Source organism: Hemitrygon akajei, chromosome 6 (genome assembly GCF_048418815.1).
Source record: "Hemitrygon akajei chromosome 6, sHemAka1.3, whole genome shotgun sequence".
NCBI lineage: Eukaryota > Metazoa > Chordata > Chondrichthyes > Myliobatiformes > Dasyatidae > Hemitrygon > Hemitrygon akajei.
In genome coordinates this window covers 41,858,380-41,886,265 of record NC_133129.1, presented here as the reverse complement: position 1 = coordinate 41,886,265, position 27,886 = coordinate 41,858,380, and the positions used below count along the sequence as shown (strand labels likewise).

General features: G+C 43.2%; 1 protein-coding gene across 10 annotated transcripts in view; it reads right to left on the bottom strand.

Moving 5' to 3' along the window:
- lhfpl2b (LHFPL tetraspan subfamily member 2b) overlaps window positions 1-27,886 on the bottom strand; it is a 208,734-nt gene that overhangs the window by 42,607 nt on the left and 138,241 nt on the right. The window contains exon 5 of one of the 10 annotated variants that reach the window (XR_012099232.1): window positions 11,842-13,790. The exons of the other annotated variants lie outside the window; for them this stretch is intronic. The gene's annotated coding sequence lies outside the window, so the exon portion shown is untranslated. Of the gene's footprint in view, window positions 1-11,841; window positions 13,791-27,886 lie in introns of those variants that run through there. 10 annotated transcript variants of the gene reach the window in all.

Below are 27,886 nucleotides of genomic sequence, written 5' to 3'. Positions count from 1 at the left end.
CCAGATGGGGAGGTTTGAATATCTCAGAAACTGATCTCCTGAGATTTTCATGCTCCACAGTCTCTAGAGGTCAGAGAGAAAGGTATGAAAAATAACATCCAGTGAGCAGTAGTTCTGTGGGCAAAAACATTCTGATAATGGAGAGATCAGAGGAGAAAGGCCTGACTAGCTCAAGTTGACAGGAACTGAAATAACCACACGTTACAACTATGGTGTGCAGAAGAGCATCGCAGAATGCACAACACATTGAACCTTGAAGTGGATTGGATACAGCAGCAGAAAAGTGCGAACATACACACAGCGGCCACTTCATTAGGTACTCCTGTATATCCCAAAATTTGTCTTGTAGCAGTGGTATACTGCAAGACATAAAAAAAACTATAATCTACAAAAAATAGCACAAAAGAGGCCTTGTTCTGAGATCTTAGGCTCGGATTTAGAAGCCTAAGATCTTGGGGCTCTGAAGACAGACGGATCAAGGGTCGATGACACAGCAGAAGACCCATGTGTCCTCGGGGGAGTCAGAAAATCTACTGCTGTATGTCCAAAGACCTGGGATCTTTGAGATCTTTGGGAACAGAGCTCGGAAAAAGCGACGTAACTGACTTTTAACATCGGAAACCAGCGAGTTGAATGTTATGTCTCCCCGTGCGCTGTGAAAAACAGCGACACCTCCTTTTCCCTTATTAGGGAGAGTGAGCCTGTGGTATGTTGAATGCTGGGTGAAACGTGAAGTCTTTGGGATAACTGCAAATCTGTGTGCTTGGTGGTGGGTGCCGATGCTTTTTTTTGCTGGTGGGGGGAGGGGGATCGTTGCTTGCTGCCGTTTACGCGTGGGAGTGAGGGGAACTGGGGGTATTTTGGGATTCTTACATTTAACTGTTGTTCATTCTTTGGGGTACTCCTCTGTTTTTGTGGATGTTTGCAAAGGAAAAGTATTTCAGGATGTATATTGTATACATTTATCTGACATTAAATTGGACCTTTGAACCTTTTTCCCTGCAGTGAAGGAAATACAGTACATAAAATCACGAAGATAGATAGATAGATAGATAGATAGATACTTTATTCATCCCCATGGGGAAATTCAACATTTTTTTCCAATGTCCCATACACTTGTTGTAGCAAAAACTCATTACATACAATACTTAACTCAGTAATAATATGATATGCATCTAATCACTAACTCAGAAAGCATTAATAATAGCTTTAAAAAAAGTTCTTAAGTCCTGGCAGTTGGATTGTAAAGCCTAATGGCATTGGGGAGTATTGACCTCTTCACAGACAAAGTGAATATTATATTACAGTACAGTACTAGTGCTGCAGCTCGATGACCTTTGGCTCATGAGGGAGAGTGAGGAGGTGATAAGACAAGAGCTACAGGGAGAAGTTACCCCGAGGTTGCAGGGGACAGGTAACTGTAAGGAGGAGGAGGGAAAATGTACACCTGTGGCCATTCCCCTCAACAATAAGTATATAACTATAGATACTATTGAGGGGACAAACTACCGGGGAGAGCCACAGTGACCAGGTGTCTGGCACCGAGTCTGGTGCTGTAGGAGATTCTTTAGTCAGAGGAACAGAGACGAGGTTCTATGGGCACGATGGAGATATCTAGATGGAATATTGCCTTACCACTGCCGGGATCAGGGAAGTCTCCGATCATGTCCATGGCATTCTCAAGGGCGAGGGTGAGCAGCCAGAAATCTTGGTACACATCAGCACCAATGACATAGGTAGACAAGGTGAGGAGGTCCTAAAGAGATATTTTAGGGAGCAAGGTAGAAAGGTGAGAAACTGGACCTCCAGGATAGTAATCTCTGGATTGCTGCCTGTGCCATGTGCCAGCAAGAGCACAAGAATAGGAATGATTTGGCAGGTGAATGCATGGCTGAGGAACTGGTGCGGGACAGGGGTTCTGATTTACGGACCATTGGGATCTCTTCTGGGGAAGTTATGACATACACAAACAAAACGGAGTACACCTGAATCAAAGGGGGTCCAATATCCTTGTGGGCAGGTTGGCTTGAGTTGTTGGGTGGGTTTAAACTAATCTGGCAGGGGGATGGGAACTGGAGTGATAGTGCTGAAGATGAAATGGTTGGTTTACAAACAGCAGCAATGTGTGGTGAGATTCCTAGCAAGGAGAGGCTGATGATAGGGCAAAATTGTATCAATAAGAGTTGCAACGTAAAAGGGGGACAAAATTGAAAAGGATGAACACAGGACTGAAGGCGTTATACTTGAATGCGGGCAGAATACAGAATAAGGCTGATGAACTTGTAGCACAGTTAGATTGGCATCACTGAATTATGCCTGAAAAAAAGGTTATTAATGTCCAAGGATACACACTGTATCAAAAGGACAGGCAGGAAGGCAGAAGGGGTGGTGTGGATCTGTTGGTAAAAAATGAAATTAAATCACTAGAAAGAGGTGACATTGGGTCGGAAGGTGTTGAATCGTTGCGGATAGAGCCAAGGAACTGTATGGTAAAAAGATCCTGATGGGAGTTATATACAGACCCACAAACAGCAATAAGGAGGTGGTCTACAAGTTATAACGGGAGATAGAAAATGCAAACCTAAAGGCCAATGTTACCATAGTTATGTGAGATTTCAATATGCAGCTAGATTGGGAAAATCAGGTTGGTGCTGGATTCCCAGAGGGGGTATTTCTAGAACGCCTACAAGGTGCCTTTTTAGAACAGCTCATGGTTGAGCCCACTAGGGGATCAACTATTCTGGATTGGGTGTTGTGCAATGAACCAGAATTGATGAGGGTGCTTAAGGTAAAAGAACCTTTCAGAACAAGTGTCATAATATGATCCAATTCACCTTGAAATCTGAGAAAGATAGGCTAAAGTCAAATGTATCAGTATTAAAGTGGAGTAAGGGAAATTACAGAGGCATGAGAGAGGAGTTGGCCAGAACCGATTGGAAAAGAACACTGGCAGGGATGACAGCAGAGCAGCAATGACTGGGAATTGTGGAAGCAATTTGGATGGCACAGGAGATACACATCCCAAAGAGGAAGGAGGATTCTACAGGCAAGATGGCACAACCATGGCTAACAAGAGAAGTCAAAGCCAACATGAAGACCAAAGAGAAGGCATATAATATAGCAAAAATTAGTGAAAACTTAAGAGGATTGGGAAGCTTTTAAAAACCAACAGAAGCCAACCAAAAACCTCATTAAGAAGGTAAAGATGGAATATGAAAGTAAGCTAGCCAATAATATAAAAGAGGCTACCAGAAGTTTCCTTAGATTCATAAAGTGTAAAAGAGATGGGAGTGGGTATCGGACCACTAGAAAACAATGCTGGAGAGGTGATTATGGGGGACAAAGAAATGGTGGACGAACTAATAAGTTTTTGCATCACTCTTCACTGCACATGACACTAACAGTATGGTGGAAATTCCAAGCATCAGGGGCCATGAAATGTGTAAAGTTACCATTATTGGGGAGAAAGTTCTTGGGAAACTTGCACTCCCACTCTGTTTCCTGCCAATCAACCAGTCGACTAGGATATAAAAGCAAAGATGTAATGTTGAGACTTTATAAAGAACTGGTGAGGTCTCACCTGGAGTATAATGAGCCGTTTAAGGCCCCTAATCTTAAAAAGGATGTGCTGAAACTGGAGAGGGTTCAAAGGAGGTTCACAAATATAATTCCTGGATTGAATGGCTTGTCATATAAAGAGCTTTGATGTCTCTGGGCCTGTATTCACTGGAATTCAGAAGAATGAGGGGTGATCTAATTGAAAGCGATCGAATGGTGAAAGGCTGTAATAGAATGAATGTTGAGAGAATGCTTCCTATTATGGGAATATCTAAGAGTATAGGACACAGCCTCAGAATAGAGGGACCTTCTAGAATGGAGGTGGGGAGGAATTTCTTTAGCCAGAGAGTAGTGAATCTATGGAATTCGTTGCCACAGACAATAAGGCTGTCTTAATGTATACTGTATGTATATTTAAGGCAGAGGTTGATAAATTCTTGATTGGTCAGGCATTAAGGGATACGGGGTGGGGTGGGGAGAGTGCAGAATTCAGGAGATTGGGGCTGAGAGGAAAATGGGTCAGCCATGATGAAATGGCGGAGTAAACTCAATGGGCCAAATGAGCTATTTATGGTCTTAAAGGGGGCCTGAGGAGTAATTTTTTCACACAGAGGGTTTGGTGGGTATTTAGAATGAGCTGCCAAAAGAAGTGGTAGAGGTGTGTACAATTGCAACCTGACATTTATACAGGTATGTGGCTGGGTAAGGTATGCAGGTGTATGGGCCTTTCTGGTAAATATGACTCGTTCTGAAGGCACCTAGGCTAGGATGCAAGGTTTGGGCTGAGGGGTTGGTTCTGTGCTATACGACTCAACAATTCTGAATACAGTTAATTCAAAACAGTAGAGATAGCAAACATTTAATTGTACAAAATCTATTGTTAATTTCACATCAGCTATGACCTGATAAGGTCAGATAAATGGATAAACAGAGGAACACAATTCACAATTGCAAGGGAGAACACCAACATTAAAAAACAAACCTACAACAATGAGTTCAAATCGGACCATGGGGAAAAAAGATCATCAGCCTTCGTTGCTCAGAGAATAGATCTCAAACAGGAATGACATACTCATAAGAAGCAGACAAACAAGTGGATTTGTCCAACAAATCCCAAGGGTAAGTGCATGGTCACAAATAATCATTGTCTAATGGGGTCAGTGGTTATCAGCACTTCCTGCTGTCTATAAACAGAAAACAAAATAAATGTAAGAGGGAGGGATACCAGAAGTGATGAGTAAGTGGGCACAGCAAAAGGTTGTAAATCACTGGCCAATGTCATCAAAAATCCACTAAGTAGAGTGCATAACACCATCCAGAACAGAACAACGTTATTTTCCATACAACTTTACCAGCTTGGGAAAGATGGTTTGTTTAACCTGATGGCAAAGGCAATATTTTATTTTATAAGTCACAACATTCTCCCTCACGACTAATGCTGGCCAAACTCCTGCGTGTTTCCAGTAATGTCTGTTTATATCACGTTCAACTTCATGGAACATATTTGCAACTGAACAAAACGAGGTTCCTCCCTGCATGATTCACCCACAAATCATATCACACAGAGCACATAAAATATAATTCAAAGTTAATGAAGTGCGGCACAGATAAACAGCAAACAGTTCGCTGTCCTGGTGACGAGATCTCGGTGGTGGCAGGGTATTCATTAGCCGAAGAGAAAAAGCTGTTACCCAGTCTGGCAGTCCTCGTCCTGATGCTCCTGTACCTCCTTCCTAATGGTAGTGAGTCAAAGAGATTGTGGGATGGGTGGTAGGGATCCTCAACAATGCTTTGGGCCCTTTATATACTAAAAATGTCAAAAAGGTGGGAGGGAGACCCCAGTGATCCTCCCGGTGGATTTTACTATCCTCTGTAGGGTCTTGTGGTCTGCTGCCTTGCAGTTTCGGTGCCACACAATGATACAGCCAGAGAGGACACTCTCAATGATACTCCTGCAGAAAGTTGTTAGAATGGGGGCGGGGAGCCTTGCCTGTCTCAGTCTCCTCAGAAAATGTAGACACTGCTGTGCCTTCTTGACTAGTGAGGAGGTGTTGTAGGTCCAGGTTAGATCATCCGTTATAAGCACACAAAAGAACTTGGAGCTCTTCACTCTCTCCACTGCAGAGTCATTGATGTGCAATGGAAAGTGCTCGACCTGAGCCTTTATGAAGTCCATTATCATCTCTTTTGTCTTGTCCATGTTGAGACTCAGGATGTGGTTCTCACACCATTTGACAAGCATCTCTACCTCCTTCCTGTATGGTAATTCATCATTGTTGCTGATGAGGGCAAACCGTATCAGCGAACTTGATGATGTGGTTTGAGCTGAATCCGGCAACGCAGTCGTGAGTCAGCAGCATGAACAGCAGTGGGCTGAGCACACAGCCCTGGGGTGAGGGGAGAGGGGTCACCAATGTTCAGTGTCATTCAGCTTGGAACTTTGCTGCCAACTCAAACTGCCTGAGGTCTTTCCATCAGGAAGTCCCAGTGATAGAGAGGGGTGATGGGTCCCATTGAGGACAGTTCACCCACCAGCCTCTGAGGGATAATCGTTTTAAACACTGAGCTGACATCAATGAACAATATCCAGGTGTTTGGGCGATCATTTTCAAAGTGCGACAGGACAGAGTGGAGGGTCAGGGCTATGGTAATATCAGAGAACTGGCTTGGGCAGTAGGCGAACTGGAAAGGGTCCATTGTAGCTGCAGGCGGGATTTCATATGATCTATTACGAGCCGATCAAAGCACTTCATGATTGTTGAAAGTCAGTGCCATTGGGCGGTAATTATTTAAGCCAGTTACCATCGCTCTCTTGGGTACTGGAATAATAGCAGCTACCTTGAAGCCTGCAGGGACAGTGGACTATATCAGAGATATTAAAGATGTCCACTAAGCCCTGGTAGCTAGGCCGCACAGTCCTCAGCACCTGACCGGGTATGTTGTTTGACCCCAGAGCTTTGCATGGGTTTACCCCGGCCTGGACCCTTCTCACCTTTGCTGGGGCCAGTCAGGGTGCCTGTTCCTCAGGGGCAGAGGGATCTTTCCTCGATATCACATCATTCATTGCATTAAATCTTGTACAGACGGCATCCACCCTATCAGAAAGGGAGGCGTCACTGTCGTTGATGCACAGGGTGGACTTGTAATCTGTTATAGTTTGTACACCTTGCCATGTGCACCGTGTGTTCCTGGTGTCACAAAGGTGTCTATGGACTTTCTGTGCACACTCATGCATTGCCTCCCTGATGGCACGGGACATTGCAGCTCTTGCTGACCCTAAAGTCGTCCTACCTCACGACCTGAAGGCAGCATCCTGATCTCTAGTTAGCGCATGAACCTCTGAAATCAGCCATGGTTTCTGACGTGCCCTGGTAGAGTAGTGTTTAATCATGGTAACATCCTCAATGCATTTTCCTATGTAGCCGGTCACCGATCCCGCATATTCATCAATGTTGACGTCATGATCGTAGGTAATTGCCTCCCTGAGTATACACCAGCCCTGCAGCACTGTGGTGGTACCTTCTGGCCAGGTCCTGATCTCCCTGTAAAATGGTTTGACCAGTGGTCTGTGTGCATGGATTAGCAAAATAGATATACACTCTGAGTATCCAAGGTGAGGATGGGGTGCCTTGTGGGCTCCATGAACATTGGCATTAACCAATACATCTCATATATTCTCTCCTCTAGTTGTGAGGTTGACATGCTGGTCGAACTTTGGCAGGGCCATTTTTAAGTTGGCACGATTGAAGCCACCAGCAACAGTGAAGACACCATCGAGGTGAGTGGGTTCAAGGTTGTGGTTAGTGGTGCAGAGCTCCTGCACCACATTCCCAGCACTTGGGGTTGTGGGAGGGGGTGTAAACTGCCACTGTCACAATAACAGTGAACTCGCTCGTAAGTAGAAGGGCCTGCACTTCACCATTTAAATCTCTAACTACAGTGAGCCATTACTACAGAGGTAGTCACAAAACAGTTCTTACTGACGTAGACACACAATCCTCCTCCATGAGTCTTGCCTGAGGTCACAGCAATTCTGTCTGTCCAAAAGGAGATTAGGCTTTCTAGCTGAATAGCGGAGCCTGGAATGGTTCCTGGAGCCATGTTTCTGTCAGGATGAGTATGCAGCAGTATCTCTTCTTCTGCTGGTTTAGATTCAGACACAGGTAGTACATCTTAGCGTGTAGAATCATTGGGAGTGCAGACATGCAAAGATCTGCTTTAAGTCTCACTTCCAGATACCAAAGTATTCATTGTGTTTCTGTGTTCTCGTGGGCCATTTCTAATGGTCGCTTCCCCGAGAAGCTGTAGGAGGCCGCAGCATGGTCTGAAGGCCTACTCCATGTGATAGATAGATAGATAGATAGATACTTTATTCATGCCCATGGGGAAATTCAACATTTTTTTCCAATGTCCCATACATTTGTTTTAGCAAAACTAATTACATACAATACTTAACTCAGTAAAAATATGATATGCATCTAAATCACTCTCTCAAAAAGCATTAATAATAGCTTTTAAAAAGTTCTTAAGTAGTTTACTTAGATACATTAAATACAATCAACCCCGGCACTTTAACATATCTTACTCCTGGCGGTTGAATTGTAAAGCCTAATGGCATTGGGGAGTATTGACCTCTTCATCCTGTCTGAGGAGCATTGCATCGATAGCAACCTGTCGCTGAAACTGCTTCTCTGTCTCTGGATGGTGCTATGTAGAGGATGTTCAGGGTTTTCCATAATTGACCGTAGCCTACTCAGCGCCCTTCGCTCAGCTACCGATGTTATACTCTCCAGTACTTTGCCCACGACAGAGCCCACCTTCCTTACCAGCTTATTAAGACGTGAGGCGTCCCTCTTCTTAATGCTGCCTCCCCAACACGCCACCACAAAGAAGAGGGCGCTCTCCACAACTGACCTATAGAACATCTTCAGCATCTCACTACAGACATTGAATGACGCCAACCTTCTAAGGAAGTACAGTCGACTCTGTGCCTTCCTGCACAAGGCATCTGTGTTGGCAGTCCAGTCTAGCTTCTCGTCTAACTGTACTCCCAGATACTTGTAGGTCTTAACCTGCTCCACAAATTCTCCATTAATGATCACTGGCTCCATATGAGGCCTAGATCTCCTAAAGTCCACCACCATCTCCTTGGTCTTGGTGATATTGAGACGCATAACCATAACTACACCGCACTTTTGTTATCCCTCTCGCTAGCAAAATAGATTTGCAGGTTTTAAGTGTTCTTTATGATCAGCAGTGCTTATTGCTCATAAAAAAGACAAACAGGATAAGAAACTTCACCAACACAAGAAATTCTGCAGATGCTGGAAATCCAAAGCAACAGACACAAAATGCAGCAGGTCAGGCAGCATCTATGGAAATGAATAAACAGTCAGTGCTTCAGGCTGTGATCCCTCTTCAGGACCGTTGATTGGAGCCGGAGAGGCTGCTGTGACCAATGGCCACAAAGTATCCAGGCAACAACTGTGGCATCTGAATCTCCCATGATCAACACCATGGGCAGATGATGCTGACGAGTGGGGTGATGTAAAGACCATCACTGACCAGAAACTTACTTGGACCTGCAGCCACAAGAGCAAGTCAGAGCCTGGGAATTCTACTGCAATGATTCAATATTGACTCATTAAAACCCAACAAAATTCAAGATGACCCAGATTCCACCTCAACAGGTCATGAGACCTCTAACTGGCAAATGACAATCAAAAGCTTCAGATGCTGGAAACCTGGACCAAAAATCAAAAAAATGCTGGAAGCTCTCAGGCGGACAAGCATTCTCAGTGGAAGACCCCTAATCAGAATACAGCAGGACAGTTATCCTTAAATTGTGGAGGATGATGATTGGATAAAGGGATAACTCTGAAAACGTGAGATCATAGATTGCCATGGGGATAAAATTGTGGGTGAAGTCACCTAGTTACTAGATTAATGAAAAGAGGGTTAGTATTAGTGAGTGTAAAGTGTCACAACCACAGATTTGGCAGCGCAATAGATATGGCAATTGCGCTTGTGAATTTGCACATGGAAGGTAATTATTATTTAATCGTGATAGTATTCATTCTTGTCCATTCTTGTCATCTTAGTGCTTGTCGAGACTTGGACAGAGCACAGCAATGCTTCGCTGCTGCTTTGCATTCAGCCTTCCCTGAGATATTGGACTTTCAAATCAACTGACTCTGAAGACTAGTGGTATTTTTTTAACGTTTAGATGTTCTTTTCAGCTGCAGTGTAGGCTTCATTTTCCTTTTGAGAGTTTTAGTTAACAGCCCTCTTTGCGTTTATCGCTTTATTTTCCCTTTAACACCGTTCGCATTAAAGCCTGTGAACTATCGACCCGCTTCAGTGTCTCTCACTCCGCACTTGGGCCATATCCGAACACGGTAACAGAAAGTGGTCAGCTCAGGTTGATCAGGTTCCTCGGTACGGGGATGGATGTGAAACTTACGTGGAAGCATTGTGTCAATAAAATACTGGGAGATGGAAGGCTGTCCTTAATGTGCTTTGGAGTTTGATGGGGAGGGGGGTTAATAGGGCACCTATGATTACTTTGTACTATGAATTGATTAGAGCAGTGTTCGATTATGGCTGTGTTGCATGTGGGTCTGTTGCTCCCTCACTGCTGGATGTTATTCAAACCCAGGCTTTATGTCTGTGTTGTGTTGCTGTTAGGTCTTCTGTCTCTGCTCTGCAGGACGAAATGTCAGATGCCATTGTATTTGCAAAGATTGCAGAGGGCTATGAATTATTGGGTTCACCTCAGTGGTCATGAGGATGATCATCCAACTATGAAAATATTGAAAGATTATCGAGAACCTTAAGATTGCAAGATTTGCAGCTTTGGGTGGGAAGGAAATGATTAGGTAGAGAACATGGTTCTGTCTAATACTGCCTATGTTCCTCACGTGGCTTTATCCATTATTTCTCCCTGGCTATTTCCTTTACTCAGGGTAGACTTGACTCTTCAGGAGAGACTGTCACAACATTTACCTAGGGTAGATTTGACCCTCTAAGAGAGGCTGTCAGAACATTTATCTAGGGTATATTTAACCCTCTGGGAAAGACTGTCAGAACATTTACCTAGGATAGATTTGACTCTTCATGACAGACTGTCAAAACATCTACCTAGGATAGATTTGACCCTCTGGGAAAGACTGTCAGAACATGCCCAGAGTGTATCTTAATAGGTAGTGGTGAACATACGTGCACCATCAATATTATGGAATGGTTCCAGTGTTTGCAGATGGCTCTAAAGACCAGTGTCACATAACACCAGGATGTCAATTAGAAACATGTTATCTAATATACTTAGACCATTGAAATGGTCTCAATCCTTCTTGCATTGCAGTGGATAGATGATGTACAGCCTAACTATGTTGTCCTGATTTCGTTTCTGTATTGTGTAGTCTTAAGGTGGCTGTGTCCAATAGCTGTCCAGATGTTTTGTTGTAAGTTAGACAAACATTATATAGGAATGTATGTCTGCTTTTTGTGGATCTCAACTCATGTAGGGGTAGAAGAAAGTGAAGTAGTCAATAGGCTGGCAAAACAATCTATGGAAGTCAGTGCTATTCATAATGATATTCCACTAAGAAAGTGGGAGGCAGAAGTTCAAATTAAGAACCATGTTCTCTCGATCTGGCAGGGACTGTAGGACAAACAATTGAAGGAGAGACTTTTATATGAAATTTAAAATAAGGTTACTTCACATTGGAGGAGAGAAGGGCCAGAAGGAAGTTATAATTTCTCAGCTTAGACTTGGCCATACTGGTTTAAATGCCACATTGGTAAACATTCTTCAGGTGAATGCAGACAGTCTCATCTTCTAAAGGCAGTCTCACAAAAGTGTTATTAAAAACAAGGGAAAATCTGCAGATGCTGGAAATCCAAGCAACATACACAGAATGCTGGAGGAGCTCAGCAGGCCAGGCAGCATCTACAGCAAAAAGTACAGAAGACATTTCAAGACCCTTCAACAGGACAGAAGAAAAAAAAGATGAGGAGTTAAAAGATGGGAGAGGGGAGGGAGAAAACAAGGTGATAGGTGAAACCAGAAGGGGAAGGGATAAAGTAAAGAGCTGGGAAGTTGATTGGTGAAGGAGGTATAGGGCTGGAGAAGGGGGAATCTGATAGGAGAAGAGAGGGCAGAAGGCCATGCAAGAAGGAAAATTGGGGAAAAACACCCAGAGGCAATGAACAGGTAAGGAGTTAAGTTGAGGGAAAAGGGGATGGGGCTGGTTATGGGGGGGGGGGGGGGGGGGGGTATTACTGGAAGTTTGAGAAATCTATGTTCATGCCATCAAATTGGAGGCTACCCAGACAGAATATAAGGTGTTTTTCCTCCAACCTGTGTGTGGCCTCATCGCGAAACGTCGACTGTACTCTTTTCCATGGATGCTGCCTGGCCTGCTGAGTTCCTCCAGCATTTTGTGTGTGTGTGTGTGTGTGTGTGTGTGTGTGTGTGTGTGTGTGTGTGTGTGTGTGTGTGTGTGTGTGTGTGTGTGTGTGTGTGTGTGTGTGTGTGTGTGTGTGTGTGTGACATGTATTATTGGAATGTAGAGTATACGAGTGGGGGGGGGGAGAAGGCAGACCCTAGTAAGTAATATTGTTACTTTTGAAAAGTTTAGTAGGGCAAGGGCAAAAAGCACAAGAGAGGCATAAGCAAGTATTTAAATTCTTGGATTGATTAATACAATTTAAGTCAATAGCATTGGGGGCTTATATATTTATTTAATTGGTTATTATTATCCTTATTATATGTAGTATTTCTTCTTAGTGAGCGTTGGTGGTGGGTGTTAGAATCACTCCCCTGAACCCTCCTCCCAGGGTCAGTAGGTGGCAGTAATGCACCTTTTTAGTTGGTCTGACAACCGCAAGTAAAAGCAGTAGGAGGAGGTCAGGTCCGGTCATTTGGGGGAGAGACAAAGTCCATATTATAATAGATGACTTGCAGTGGAACTAGTTAGTTCTGATTCTACAGAGAAAACAAGTTACCCAAGTTCAGAAGGCTGCATTATTTGCAGATGGGAGATGAAAATCTGATCTTCATGCTTGTATTAGGCCTCGTTACAGTACAAAAGATCACAGATGGGAAGTTCAGAGAGGGAGCTGGATGGAGAACTAATTGTGAATAAAAGCCTAGAGAAGTGTAAAAAAGCCCTTAATGCGCTTAGATGGGTGTGATTGAGGTGCAAGAAGGAGATCACTTCAACAAATTGCTTTAACCGAATCTATCTTTAATTGTGGATGTATTACTTATGGGTCAGCCTCAGCAGTGGTCTTAAAGACCCCAGATAAAGTTCAAACTCAGGCATTGAGATTATGTTGTGGTGCTATTAAATTTCAACATTACTGGTAGAAATGAGTTAAGAACCTTTATATGTAAGCAACGCGCACAAAATGCTGGAGGAACTTAGCAGGCCAGGCAGCATTTATGGAAAAGAGTACAGTCGACATTTCGGGCCGAGACCCTTTGGCAGGACAGCTGAGTTCCTCTAGCATTTTGTATGTATTACTTGGATTTCCAGCATCTGCAGATTTTCTCTTGTTTGTGATTGGATTACCTTTATATTTACGCAGTTATAGTTAGTAATGGTTTATTGGGTTAACATAAGAGGACATAAAATTGATCATCTAATATTGGCAATCTTAGTAAGGTGCTGGGAGTACTGTAATTAAAAGGTTATCAGTTTTGGGTGGATGGGAAATGAATGGGCACAAAATCTTGGGTTGTTTAATGTGAAATATGGTCCCAGTGTACTCCTTCATGGTTTTTCCCTTTGCCTGTGGTTGGTTTAAGCTTTCAAGAAAAGATAACAATGAGGAACGATTGTATATCAGTGGCACAGGAAGTTCAGCAATGTATGCAAGGCTGATATAATGGCTTCTTACATATCTGCACAGATTATTCAAAAGATCCAGTGACAGGTCTTACAGATGTTTCTGTTAATGTTCCACAATTTCAGGTGCGTATTCAGAAAAGATTATCAGACAAAGTATCAGTATTCACGTCAGAGATGGTTGATATCATTTTAGCCTTGGAATGGGTTGAAGAAGTACATCCTGATTATGTAAAGTACTTCCATGGTCTGATTCATCAGTTTTTGACATCTATTAAAACATATTTCAAACTGTAGGCCAGTTATTCTTCTGGAGATTGAGCCTTCAGGGTCTGGGCTTGTGTATCCAGTTCTTATGGGTTCCTGCCCGTATCGAGGCTGAGGGAAACGAGATGGGAGACACTCTAGTCAAGCAATCACTTAAAAGTAATGATATAAATATAGTGGTGCCTTTGCATAAGGGTGTGGAGGAGAAAGCTATAATTAAAAATTCTATTCAATCACAGTGGCAACAAAGTTAGGATCAGGAAAAGAAAGAACGGCATTTACATAAAGTTCAGAGGATGGTGGGAACTCAACTGGAAGTTGGGTATAAAAAGAGGGACGAAGTTATATATTTACATATTGGACATACTAGGTTGAATAATTTCTTGTTCAGAGTTAATAAGTATGATACGGCATTAATAGGGAGTTCACTTGTCAAGAAATGTTGCAGCATAAATTGTTTGAATACCATTCATATGAAGTGCGAGGGAAACATTAAACTGTTGAATTAAGATTTTTGGGGCAGACACAGATTAAATGGAAAATTTGCTAGAATATCACCACCATCATATTGTAAATAGTGTATATTTGTCTTTCTGAAAAGCATTAGACTTTTTGATGTTATTTTAATTGTTTGGGGGGGGGAATTTAGTGGGTATACATCCCATCTCTCTGCTCTACACTCCAACTCAGTGGGTGGTGGTAATGCACCCTATGTTGGTCTGCCAACCACCATTAAACTTTACAAGAACTAACGTGGCAAACAACAGCAAGCTCAGTGTGCCCTGTGTAGGTGCTCCAACCAATATTTGCTCGTGTTTTTCTCTCTCCACTCACACTGTCAAACCTGGGCACTTCCTACAGCTCAGTATTTTTCTGCTGTCACTTTCCTTTGTGTTTGCTCTCTGTAGCCCTCATTCATCTAATGACCTTTGTAAACCTGCTCTCCGATTATAAAGATACTCATTTTGCCCTAGCCATTCAGTGATCAATAACCAATTTGTCTCCCCACCCCCCACAGTTCTGAGTATCTTCATTGTGAAAATTTAACTGTTTCTTTTCCCACAGAAACCACCCAACTCGCTCAGTAGCTTCTGTTCTTATTAAAAACAACAAAGACTACTTTTACTTTGAAAAAGGTCCCGTGTTAGATTTTACTATCCTGTGTGATGTCGTCATATGCATGTTCAGGGTCCTCATGCTCATCATCGGAGAATCCTGCTGTTGATGCTGAAGACTGAAGCCCAGCGGCCAGAACCCCGGGGAAGTCGAAGGCCCAATGACTGAGTCCACGGATTGAATGGAGGTTGTAGACCAGCGATCGTGGGCTTGGAAGGCTGTCTGTACGGGTAGATGGGAGGAAGAAACGGGACTTGTGTTGCTGTTGCTCGTGTTGCTCTGTGGGCATGCTTTGTTGGCACTGGAATGTGTGCTGACACTTGGCCCCAGCACATCCTTAGGTTGTGTTGGTTGTTAATTCACTGTATGAACACACAGTGCATGCTCACGGCATGTTTTGCTCTACATGTGGTAAACAAATAAATCGGAATCTGTTGAACTTCTTGATCTGGTTGAGTGATAGGCAGCTGCTGATTCATTATGCACTGGGACAAAGCCACCCTGCCTGCTGGTCATCCACTGCTTGTTCATTTTGATATCTGGCAGAAGTTACTGTGGTACAAACAATAGAAAATGAAAGACTGCTTCATACTGTTACCATTGAAAGGCAAATCTCCAGACGGTTGCAGTAAATACAACAAGAACCTCCACTTCCTGATATGATCAATACTAATAGGTCTAACAAGTCAACAATCCCCATAAATATATATAATCTCTTGAATTCCCATCTTCATATTTAAGCTCAAAGTTCAAAGTACATTTATTATCAAAGAATGTATAAATTATACAAACTTGAAATTTGTTTGTTTACATGCTGCTGCAAAGCAAGAAACCCGAAAATCCAATTTAAAAAAAAGAGACCAAACCCAGCCTTCTCTGTGCAGAGAAAGAGAAAAAAACAAATCATGGAAACAATGGAGTCGAGCAACAGCAGCAGCATTTCAAACCAAACGGAGTCCTTAGATCCAATTCCCCGGAGCAACCCAAAGCCTCGGTTCCCCACATCACATTGGTGGCAAATTTCCACATACAGAAGCTCATTCAGGAGTTCTAAGCAGCTATCTGCTCATAGGCAAACTATCAAAAGTGAGCCAAATCTACTTTTATTTAAAACACACTCACTCACTCCAGAGCGAGGATTGCCAATGTCAATTGAACCTAAATTGATCACTGCCTTTAAGACTAGCTATAAGCAGGCAGGAAATACTTTCCCCTTCTTTCTTAATGGCAGAATGCTTCTCCTTCAAGCTGGCCACTGCCTGATTAAATGTGATGGATAGCTTGCTACTCCGATCATGTGACCTCTATATTGACATTGAGATGAAGGACTAGGGTTGAGAGGGTGAACATGGGTACACATCACCACGAATCTCCTGTGGTCTGTACGTACTGCCCGTGTGGTGAAAAAGACCCAACAGCACCTCTTTCATCTCAGATGACTGAAGAAGTTTGGTATAGCCCCCAAATTCTATGAACTTTCTATAGGGGCATGATTGAGAGCATCTTGACTGGCTGCATCACTGTCTACTTTGGGAACTGTACTTTCCTCAATCATAGGACTCTGCAGAGAGTGGTATGGACAGCCCAGCGCATCTGTAGATGTGAACTTCCCACTATTCAGGACATTCATAAAGACAGGTGGGTAAAAAGGGCCCGAAGGATCACTGGAGACCTAAGTTACCCCAACCACAAACTGTTCTAGCTGCTACCATCCGGGAAACGGTGCCGCAGCATAAAAGCCAGGACCAACAGGCTCTGGGACAGCTTCTTCCACCAGGCCATCAGACTGATTAATTCAGGCTGATGTTACTGTATTTCTGTTATATTGACTATCCTGTTTGTACATAATATTTATTATAAATTACTATAATTGCACAGTTGAACAAAGATGTAACATAAAGATTTTTACTCCTCATGTATTTGAAGCACGTAAGTAATAAAGTCAATTCAGTTCAACGTGTGCATAGTGTTCTCTGATTGTGGGTGAGCTTGGAGAAGATACTCGTTGGATGAGAATAAGAATCCAGCACCCACTCACCTTGTCCACTGCACTGGTCTTAGTGTAAGTGAAACATCACTTCACTGAAGAGACAGGCATCAGGGCATCAATAATCTCCCATATTGTGAAGGATCTTCCAAAGTCAGTGATGGTAAATGAGGCAGCATGGAAACAGGCATCTCTGCCCACAAAGTCCACATCGACCAGCAGAGAGACTCAAGGTTTTGTTGGGAGGTGAACCCAGATGACCTGAATCTAGACATCTTTCTGTCAGCTGCTGTCAAAGATTCTAACTACCAAAGTGCATTTATTATCAACAAATGTATAAATTATACAACCTTGAGATTCGTTAGCTTAACAGGCAGTCGAAAAGCAAGGAACCCAAAAGAATCCAATTAAGAAACTATAAGACCAACCCCATGTGCCCAAAAAGAAAACACAAAACAGATCACGCAAACAAAAGAAGCAAGCAACAGTCGATGGATGGACTTGTGGAGTCTCGCAAAGGCATCAACTCTTTGAGAGGACTAGCTACTGAAGCAAAAGAAATGCTCTATTAGAAGCATAGAAAACCTACAGCACAATGCAGGCCCTTCGGCCCACAAAGTTATGCTGAATATGTCCCTACCTTAGAAATTACTACAGTCACCCATAGCCATCTATTTTTCTGAGCTCCATGTACCTATCCAAAAGTCTCTTAAAAGACCCTATCGTATCCACCTCCACCACCGTTGCCGGCAGCCCATTCCACGCACTCACCACTTCTCAAGGTCTGCACTTGGTAGACTTGTGTCATGCTTCTGGTCCTGTGGTTTGCATGGTTTGTCTGATAATAGGACTTAGTCCCTTTCGGACAGGAAAGGGTGGGTCTTCAGCAAGTGATTGCTCTTCAGAGTGCAGAGGGATGAACTCAATGATGATATCTGCAGCAGTTGAATCTGGTTCATTCAATTGTGACTCAAAGCATTCCTTCCGTCTGGTTCTGGAATCTTTCCTGAAGGAGCATCAACCTTGGGGTGCTGTGGGTCTGAGGAAAGCACCTCACATCACACTTACCTATTCAAAGCTTCAGCTGCCACCACTTACCTTTGATGAAAAGGAATCTCTTTGCGCTTCAACCTGTATTAAACAAGGAGCCCAGGTACTTGCATTCTGAAAGGCACAGAGTTCCGACTTAAAGACTGACGGGTCTACAACGATTTTGTTAATGGTTCCTTGTTCACAGCCGATGGAAAAAAAATCATTTAATCTGAACTTGTCCCCTATGCATTGCTACTAGATGAGAAACTCCTGCAGCTCACACACACTCACAAAGAAAGGAACCATTGTCTTGCTATTCCACAGACACGGAAACAAAGGCAAAGGCATTTGCTAATAGTTGCTGTATAAACGTAGAAAATTACCACCCAGTACTGTATCCAGCCTAAACTATTTTCCCTTGAATTCAGAAATATTAATCCTCAATTCATTAAGCTGTCCATTCTTTGGCCAAGGTCAAAGTGAATGACTTGCCAGTTGTAACAATGAGTGCTATTTTGCAGCTCTAGTGTGTTCGAGGGTACAGAGTTGTGTTCTGCCAATTTTGAGACTCCAGACAAAGAACTGCATATGGCCATCAATGCTACTCTGTCAGCTGACTTACAGTAAATCACAATCCAATTGGTGGTATGGCAGGTTGTCAGTCTTAACCTCACTGAACACTCTTTCAGTTCAAAGCACCCAGTCAAGTTGCCCTAGTCACAAAGAAACTCACTCAGCAAGAACCAGAACATGGGACTTAATATTCAGTGCTTTCTGGTTGAAGATAAAATGCACAGCATCATAAAATCAATGAAAAGAGAGCTCACAGAGTCAATAAATCAACCTGGCAGCAACACCAACATCAGCTGCAAACCCAGCAAATAGAAGAGAAAGGGAGGGTGTTTTCCCTGTGCATTTCCTCAAAAGATGAATTATCAAGAACTGCAGAACTGATTTGGAATTAGGATCCCAGAAATTCAAATGCACACAATATAGAAATGAAAAACAAAATAATGACCATTATTTCATAGGGGTTGGAATTCCTGTCTTTAAACCACTTATCTTTGTGCAAGACAGTGGCACCTTGCTAAAAAGGAAGAGAATGAATCTGGACATTCTCTCAAACCTGTAGTTCAGGTAGCCCAAAGCTGGACATCCATGAGGTGTAGCGACCCATCAACAGCAGTAAAAGATATACCATACCACAACCTGTAACCTTATGATAGATATGGTAGAGCATATCCCCTGCTCTACCATTGCCACCAACCTCAGAAATCCTTCTGATTCACTGAGGGCAGAATGGGAAGCCAGAAGCAGCATTCGCTGTACCCAAGATTGAGGTGACATCCGGTAGAATAGCAGGTATTATACAACATTTACTAAAAGGAGGTGGTGGCTCCAAAGACATCCCCATCCTCAATGGTGTCAAAGCTCAGAATTCCTGTGCAAAAGCTGCTGAAGGATTTACACAGCCAGGTTCAGCTAAAAGTGCCGGGTGGATGATCCATCTTGGATTCTTCCTATCATTACCACCATTTCAGGGGCCACCCTCCAGCCAAATCAAGTGACATCAAAAGATGGTTGAAAACACCGGATACAGCAAGGGCTAAGGGAGCAGGCTGACTGTGGTATATTGAGGAAGTGCTCCTGAACTCTCCATTCTTCTAGCCAACTCGACCAGCCAATTATTATCCTGGAATTACCAAAAAAATGTGCAAAAGTGTAGTTACTTCAGTACTCAACCTTATTGATTGGCAACCTCTTCACTCCTTGATATGCAGTAGCTGTGGTGTGCATAACATTTACAAAATGCACGGTAGTTATTCACCAAGCTTCTCTGACAGTACTTCCCAAATCAGACATGGGCTTTGTGAGTGAAGCCAGAGGGTATTAGTAGATGGTTGCCTCTCTGACTGGAGGCCTGTGACCAGTGGAGTGCTGCAGGGTTCGGTGCTGGGCCTATTGTTGTTTGTCATCTATATCAATGATCTGGTTGATAGTAGTTAACTGGATCGGCAAGTTTGCCAATGACACCAAGATTTGTGGGGGGCGGGGGGTGGTGGGGGAAGGAAGGCTATCATGGCTTACAGCAGGATCTGGTCCAGCTGGAAAAATGGGCTATAAAATGGCAGATAGACAAGTGCGAGGTGTTGCAGTTCAGTGGGACCAACCAGGTTAGGTCTTACACAGTGAACATTAGGGCACAGAGGAGTGCAGTAGAACAAAGTGATCTGGGAATAGAAGTTCATAATTCATTGAAAGCTATGTCACAGGTAGATAGGGTCGTAACAAAAGCTTTTGGCACATTGGCCTTCATAATTCAAAGTACTGAGTACAGAAGATGGGATATTATGTTGAAGTTGTATAAGACATTGGTGAGGCCTAATTTGGTGTATTATGTCCAGTTTGGGTCACCTACCTACAGGGAAGATATAAATAAGGTTGAAAGAGTACAAAGAAAATTTACAAGAATTTGGCTGGGTCTGGAGGACCTGAGTTATAAAGAAAAGATTGAATAGGTTAGAACTTTATTCCTTGGAGGAGATTTGATAGAGGTATACAATATTATGAGGGGTATAGATAGGGTAAATGCAAGCAGGCTTTTTCCACTGAGGTTGGGTGGGACTACACCAGAGGTCATAGATTAAGGATGAACGGTGAAAAGTTTAAGGGGAACTTGAAGGGAAAACTTCTTCACTCAGAGGGTCGTGAAAGTGTGGAATAAGCTTCCAACATAAGAGAAGTTTAGATGGATACATGGATGGAAGGGGTATGGAGGGCTATGGTCCCAGTGCAGGTTGATGAGAGTAGACAGTTTAAATGGTTTGGCATGGACTGGATGGGCTGTTTCTGTGTTGTGCTTTTCTGTGACTCGATCGGCTACCTCTACCACCAAGGCTAAGGGTTTCAGATACACGGGAACACCATCATGAGAGGATTCCCCTGCAAGTCACAAACTGTCCCAAGTCAGAAATGCATCACTGAGTCCAATCCTTGGAACCCGAAACTAACAGCAGCATGGGAGTACTTCACCAGAAGTTGAAGATGGCAGCTCACCAGTACTGGGAGGAGCGCAGAATGCTGGCATAAAGGCAGTGGCCACATTCCGAAAAATAATATTTTTAGAAACTATTATTTTATGGTGGAGAGCCTATCATTTGTTTTTTGACACCAAACCTCAGAAACAATGTATGGGCTTGTGCTCATTCAGAAGTATAATACGAGCGCTTAAAGTGTTAAGTTATGAGGGTATTGTACAAAAATGCTGGCTTTCTCTTCAGTTTGCAAGGTCAAGGGGTGGTCTTAAGACATTTTAAATAGTGAAGTTTTTATTAAAGTTCTTTGTAGTTCTCTATTTTCCATGGCAAAGGGATCCTGAACATGACAGCATAGCATTAAGCACAGACTATTCATAACCAAATCTCTGTTTTCACATGAAGGCAATTAAAATCTGGCACACACATACTCCTAAAATACCACTGTTACTGAGTTAACTACAGCTTTCAAAGGCCACATCAATGGTGATGTGTAACAAAGGCAAGAAACTGCTATTGAGAGATACAGTAGACAAGATCTCACGAAAGGGCAGAATAGGGAAGGGGGCTGGAAAGCCCATTTCTGCACACGCAGTGGAGAGGTTAATTCAATCACATTCAACGTCAAGGTGCAACTTCTGACCAACATTACACAGGTCAGCGAGAGCCAAGTCAGTCCAAAACGAAAGCCATTCCAATCTTCAGAGAGCAGTGCTCCCTCGGCTGTACGACTCCGCCAGGCAGCAGCCTGCCTTTGAATGATAGTCCTCTCTCACTGTAGCAAATCAAAGTTTGTTAACTGTTCACTCCAGCAGCCATATTCTCGCAACATGCCTTATGCCCTGTAACTGTACATACATTTCACGGAGTGCTGACTTGCAGGAAAATAAAATTCTAAACATGACTGTGTCGCTTGCCAGTGTGGTTTTATCAGCATGAAAAAGCTATTTATTTTCCATCCGCATGTAATCCATTTATGGGATACATATGGCTCACACTTACATAATTGACAGCAGAACTAGAGCTTGACCATTCGGAATGCCAAGTGATACGTATTCAAGATTAGACAATACGGCTTCACTACAGCACCGAGTCAGAGCTCGAGGGCAAAGGTGCAACTTACCGAGACTCGGTCAGCTGGAGACGGCGCATGAGCCATTGCGCTCAAATCTGAAGCAGGACGAGTTTATGATGCTGTCTGGTTTCATTACACATCATCAGATAACTCAACTCAGAGATGGTTCACCAAAGCAGCATGAATGTTCAAGGGGAAACCCACGAACCCAGATGCCACATGCATTACATTAAAGCACCACTCCAGTTTACACTGTTTATTGATGTAAATTTGAAACAACTTCAAATACCAACAAGGACAGAAGCTCTTTAATCAATTATATACTGTGCAGTGGAAAAAAACTGCCTAGGAGTAGCAATGGACCATTATTCACTACGGTTCGTTGGTTGGTGGGGGAGGGGTGCAGATGAATCAGAAATGGCAATTTTGAATTCACACTGCAAGTTCAGTATATTGATTTACTGAGTTTAGCAGTTTCTCTGGCAATAAGGAACAGATCAAGGAGTAGGTCCAAAACATCTGCACTTTTCCCAGCATAGCGAGAGAGAGTGAAACCTGCTTAAAGATGGGCAATCTTCCCCCATGTTCCTGTGCTCCTTTTAACCCCATGTAGTAACAGGTTGTCTGTAGGTGCCAAAGACATGAACACGTCTTTATTTCTGTAACTCAAGTTAGGAGAACAGCTTGTGAAAATCAGGACAGGACAGGAGGGAACAGACAAGCCAAGCAAATACCAAAAAAAGGGATAAATAAATAAATAACTAATGTTGAGGACATTAGCTGTAGAGTCCTTGAAAATAGTTCTATAGGTTGTGGAATCAGTTCAGTGTTAAAGTGAGTCAAGTTATCCACACTAGTTCAGGAGCCTGATGGTTGAAGAGTAATAACTGTTCCTGAATCCGGAGGTCTGGAATCCAAAGCTCCTGTACCTCCTTCCCAATGGCAGCAGCGAGATGAGAGCATGGGTGGATGATGGGGATCCTTGATGACGGATGGTCCTTGTAAATGTGCTCAAGGGTGCCAAGTCCTGAACTGGGAAAGGGCCACTCATGTGGCCTGGAATCCCACAAATGCCACACAAGCATTATATGTTAGCAACATGAAGCACCTCGGACTGGAATGTCAACTGTGTACGTTATGTTTTGTAACTCCAAAACTGATGGAAAGAAAAACACAAGAGCAGCAAGAGGTCCCGGCAGCTCTTCCACGGTGATTGTAGCAGCTGATGCAGGAAGTGGTTCTGACAGTGCTGACCACCTTTCTTTTCTAACAATTTACTCTGCCCTCCTCAACTGATCGATGCATCATCTCCAGATGACATCATATACAATCTCCACGGTGCAGGAGAGTGGTCCAGTTCTGTCCTTAACCTTTCCAAGTACCAACTTCTGATCACCTCTGTAGTTCCTCACCAGGACTGCTTGTCCAGAAGTGAAACATCAAACCTCCTTGTATGAGGAGCCCTCACTTTGCTCCGCTGTTTGACTGGCATAGTCCTTCTGAGATTGTATTTGAGGAGACCCAAGCGTGAACACAAAGGATGACCCAGGAACAACACAGCTGATGAGTTACTGCATTGTGAGATGCAAAGAGGAAACTGGTGAGATTCTGATTCAGTGTCACTGTAGTGTGCTCTTTAGACTCTGGACAAACCTTTTTGTCATGTCATTTGTAGCTGGGCGGTACGGTGCAGATGTAATATGTCTTATTCCACTCACTTTCAGGAATGACTGAAACTGTTCCGTAACAATTTGCGGTCCATTGGCACTGGCTAAGTGTTCTGGAACACCAGTCCTTGAGAAGAGGCTTCACAACACATCAGTGTGTGAGGCTGTAGTGGAGGTCATTGGGAACACTTCTGGCCACTTTGTAGCTGCATCCACTACTACCAAGGAATTTGTGTCCATGAATGGTCCGGCAAAATTCACATGAATCCTCTACCAGGGCAATGCAGGGTATTTTCAGTGATGGAGAGGCATTGCTCTTGACTTCTTCTGGATGTGTTGGCATCGCAAACAGCACAAGGCAAGCTGCTTAGTCTGCTGACCAAGCCTAGATGTAGCTTCAGCTCTCTGCTTGGATAGTACAACAACTCTCAATCCTTTCATAAGGCAACCCCCCCGAAGGGCAAGTTCACCTTGGTGCTGGTAAGAATGGGGCTGCACTTTCCAACCACTTTTGGTGACCATGTAGACCTGAGACAGTGTGGAGTCTTTCCCGGTTTCCCTTTGGATCATCCAAAGATGTGTGCGTGGAATGGGCTGCCGGCGGCGGTGGTGGAGGCAGAAATGATAGGGTCTTTTAAGAGACTCCTGGATAGATAAATGGAGCTTAGCAAAATAGAGGGCTATGGGTAAGCCTAGGTAGTTCTAAGGTAGGGACATGTCCGGCACAGCTTTGTGGGCTGAAAGGCCTGTATTGTGCTGTAGGTTTTCCATGTTTCTATGCTTCTATGTTTCTATCCCTGCCCGTAAAAAGGAGACTTTCAATTTGCATTAGAGAGGATATGTCAAGAGAAGTGTCCTTTTATGTAAATTTTTAAGGTATTTCCTTTTCCAAGGGTAAATGGGACAATCCATCAGCATTTCCAAGATTAGTCACAAACACAATAAAGTCTTGAAGATGCTGGAAATCCAAAGCAAGGCACACAAAATGCTGAAGGAAATTAGCAGGTCAGGCAGCATCTATGGAAAAGAGTAACCAGTCGATGTTTCAGGACAAGATCCTTCTTCAGGATTGGAAAGGAAGGAGGAAGATGCCTGAATAAAAAGGTGGGGGGGAGGGGAAAGAGGTGAGATGAAAGGTGATAGGTGAAGCCAGGTGGGCAGGAAAGGTCAGGGACAGCAGAAGAAAGAATCTGAGAATGGACAATAGGAGAAAGGAAGGAGGAAGGGACTCCGGGGGAAGTAATAAGCAGATGAAAATAAGTAAAAAATCAGAGTGGGGAATAGAGGAAGGGCGGGGGTTAATTTGGCCACCGGAAGGAGAAATTGATATTCATGCCATCAGGTGGGAGGGTACCCAGATGGAATACAAGGTGTTGCTCCTCCACCCTGAGGGTATTGGAGTATAAAGTTGCAGTGTTTGCTGTGTAACCAAAACTATGTAGTCAGCTTCGTGTTTACTATTTGCTATGTATGTATCCAATTTAGTAGGAGAATGAAATCTCTGTATTGTCTCTGTACTATTGAACACATCAGTGACTTAAGAATGTAGCCAAATAAGAAGATAATGGTGTGTTAATGAGAGACTAGCTAAGAGATAACTGTAGCCAGGGATGAGGTAACACGTGGCCCAAAAAGTAGATTAGAACATTAAGTTAATGGGTAGAAACAATAGTGGGAAGTCGGGAGCTGATGTACTTGTGATACGCAACTGTAGATATGCTAATGCAACTAAACCAGGAGATTGCTATAAAAAATGCTATGCACAAGGATCGGTGGGCAATCAGCGACTAGCTCACTGACTGTCTCAGCTTTGATTTGCAAATTAAAGTTTATCACTTCTTGAAGAATCTTCTGCATCTCCTGGTCGTTTGTGGGGCACAAGAAACCATGACAAGGGTCGCCTCATCTTGGCACAAGAGAAGGCCATGGATCAACATGTCAGAATAGGAATGAGAATCGGATTTAAAATGTTTGGCACCAGGAAGTCACACTTGCGGCAGATGATGCAGAGGTGCTTGACGAAGCAGTCCCCCAATTTGCGATGGGTTTCACCAATGTAGAGGAGACTGCATTTGGAACAATGGGCACAATAGATGATCCCAACAGATCCACAGATGAAGTGTTGCCTCACCTGGAAGGACTGTTTGGAGCCCTGAATGGAGGTGTACGGGCAGGCATACAACTTAAGGCTGTTTGCAGGGATAAATGACTGCATGATTAGTCATCCTCTTGAATTCAATCCTGCTAATTGTGTCCTCCAGGAAAAGCACATCTCTGCATTTATGCTTCTGCTGTTGATGGAAGACCCTTCTGTGGATTGAAAATGGACACTAGTGGTTGATGATCAGTAATGAGGGTAAACTCACTCACATACAAGTACTAGTTGAAACGTTTTATACCCCAAACCAGACTCAATGTCTCTCTATCAATCTGTGTGTAAGTTTTCTCTGCAGCAATAAGGAAACATGATGAAAAGCTATGGGGCATTTACTTCCGTCACCCATAACATGCGACATGACTGCACCCATACCATAAGATGAGTTGTCACAGACAAGATTCACTGGACGATGTGGATCATAACGTGTGAGTAGTGTCTGATGACACCACTTCCTTTGCATTTTGGAAGGCCACCTCACATTGCTTTGTCCATTGCCATTTCTTTCCGATGTACAGTAACAGGTCCAAGGGCTGGAAGAGTAGCCAGGTTTGGCACGGACATGTTATAGTAATTGACAAATCCTGAAAAGGACAACAACTAAGACACATCCTTTAGCCTTGGGACATCCTCCACTGCTTGAATTCTCTCAGCTCACTTGTGTAATCCTTGTGCTTCGATGGTGTGACCACAGTAAGTGAAGCTTGATTTAAAGAATTCACACTTGTTATGTCATGCTTGGAGCCCATAATCTTCTAATAGTTTTAATGCTGTCTTGAGATTTTGGAAATGTCCCTTGTCACCCACACCACTATCAATGATGTCATCCATGTAGCACTGAGAGCCAGGACAGCCTTGAGGCACTTGGTCTATAGCTTTCTGCTGGAGTGCAGGTGCAGAAGTTACTCCAAATATAAGTCTATTATAGTGATAAACCCCTTTGTGACCGTTTATGGTGAGAAACACTTTGGACTCTTCCACCTCCATCTGTAGGTAGTGCGCTTTGCTGAAGTGTTTCACTCCAGAAAGTTTTGTAAAGATATCCTCTAACTTGGAGTTGCAGTTTCCAACTTGGTTTCAATAGTCACTTCAAAACCCCAGAAAACCAGAGTGGATGCAATTCCAAAGAAAAATTTCCATGAGAAAGACCAAGAACCTCCTGATGACCTTCAGCTCACTACTGATAAGTCACTTTGGGCAGATGAGGCTTGTCAGCCATGGTTGGCAGCTCAGCTAGGAGAAGGAAAACTCTGATCTCAAAGCTCTGCTGCCTTGCGAGTATACCCGCTCATGGGGAAGGTTTCAGGAGTAAATCACAGGGAAAAGTCAGAAGCTGGAGTCCCTAAGGCAGATCAACGCTTACTGGCAACTCCTGCGATGTCTCTGTTGTTCCTCGTGATTCATCAGCTGCACGGAGACAACAGCTTCTCTCCACATTGTACTGCTCTGTCTTGCGTATCATATAGGCAGCTAGAATGCCATATCTACGGTCAACCACGAGCAATGGAGAGTCTCAAAAACACATATATAAAGATTTGTGAATGAAACACATGAACATTTAAGCTGGCTCTACCCACACAAAAAGATAGAGATCTCATGATAATATCTTCATAACAGGATTCAATACTTCTGTGACTTAATTAGGAATTGAGACTTCATGGAAAGCAATGGGATTATATCATTACTAAAAAGCTTCTAAATTATGTTAATTGTAGCACCTGGAACCTTCCCAACTTGTACTCTATGAGCATGTGATTTAAAGTAATACTCCCACAGTTAATCTTCCATTGGTTTAAAAACAAAGTACGAAGAGTGAAGCCATAAATCGTTTCAATTGCCAAGTGTTTTTCTACAAGAGTATGACAAAGGAAAATTCTCTTCTCATGAGCACAGTAGATTGTCAGTGAGAGCCACTGTAAAAAAAAAATCATTCCTGGCATTCGGAAGCTAGTGGAAACATATTTGAATGGTCAGCACTTGAAAAGTACAGGATATGTTATTAAACATGGCAAGAGGAAATGGGTTCTAAAAGTTTCCATAATATCCGGCAGCACCTGCAGCATTTATTTCCTGATCACTGAACCTATTCTGTAGATAACAATTAGGTTTTCTTTATCAAAGCAATCTAATTGGAAAAGAT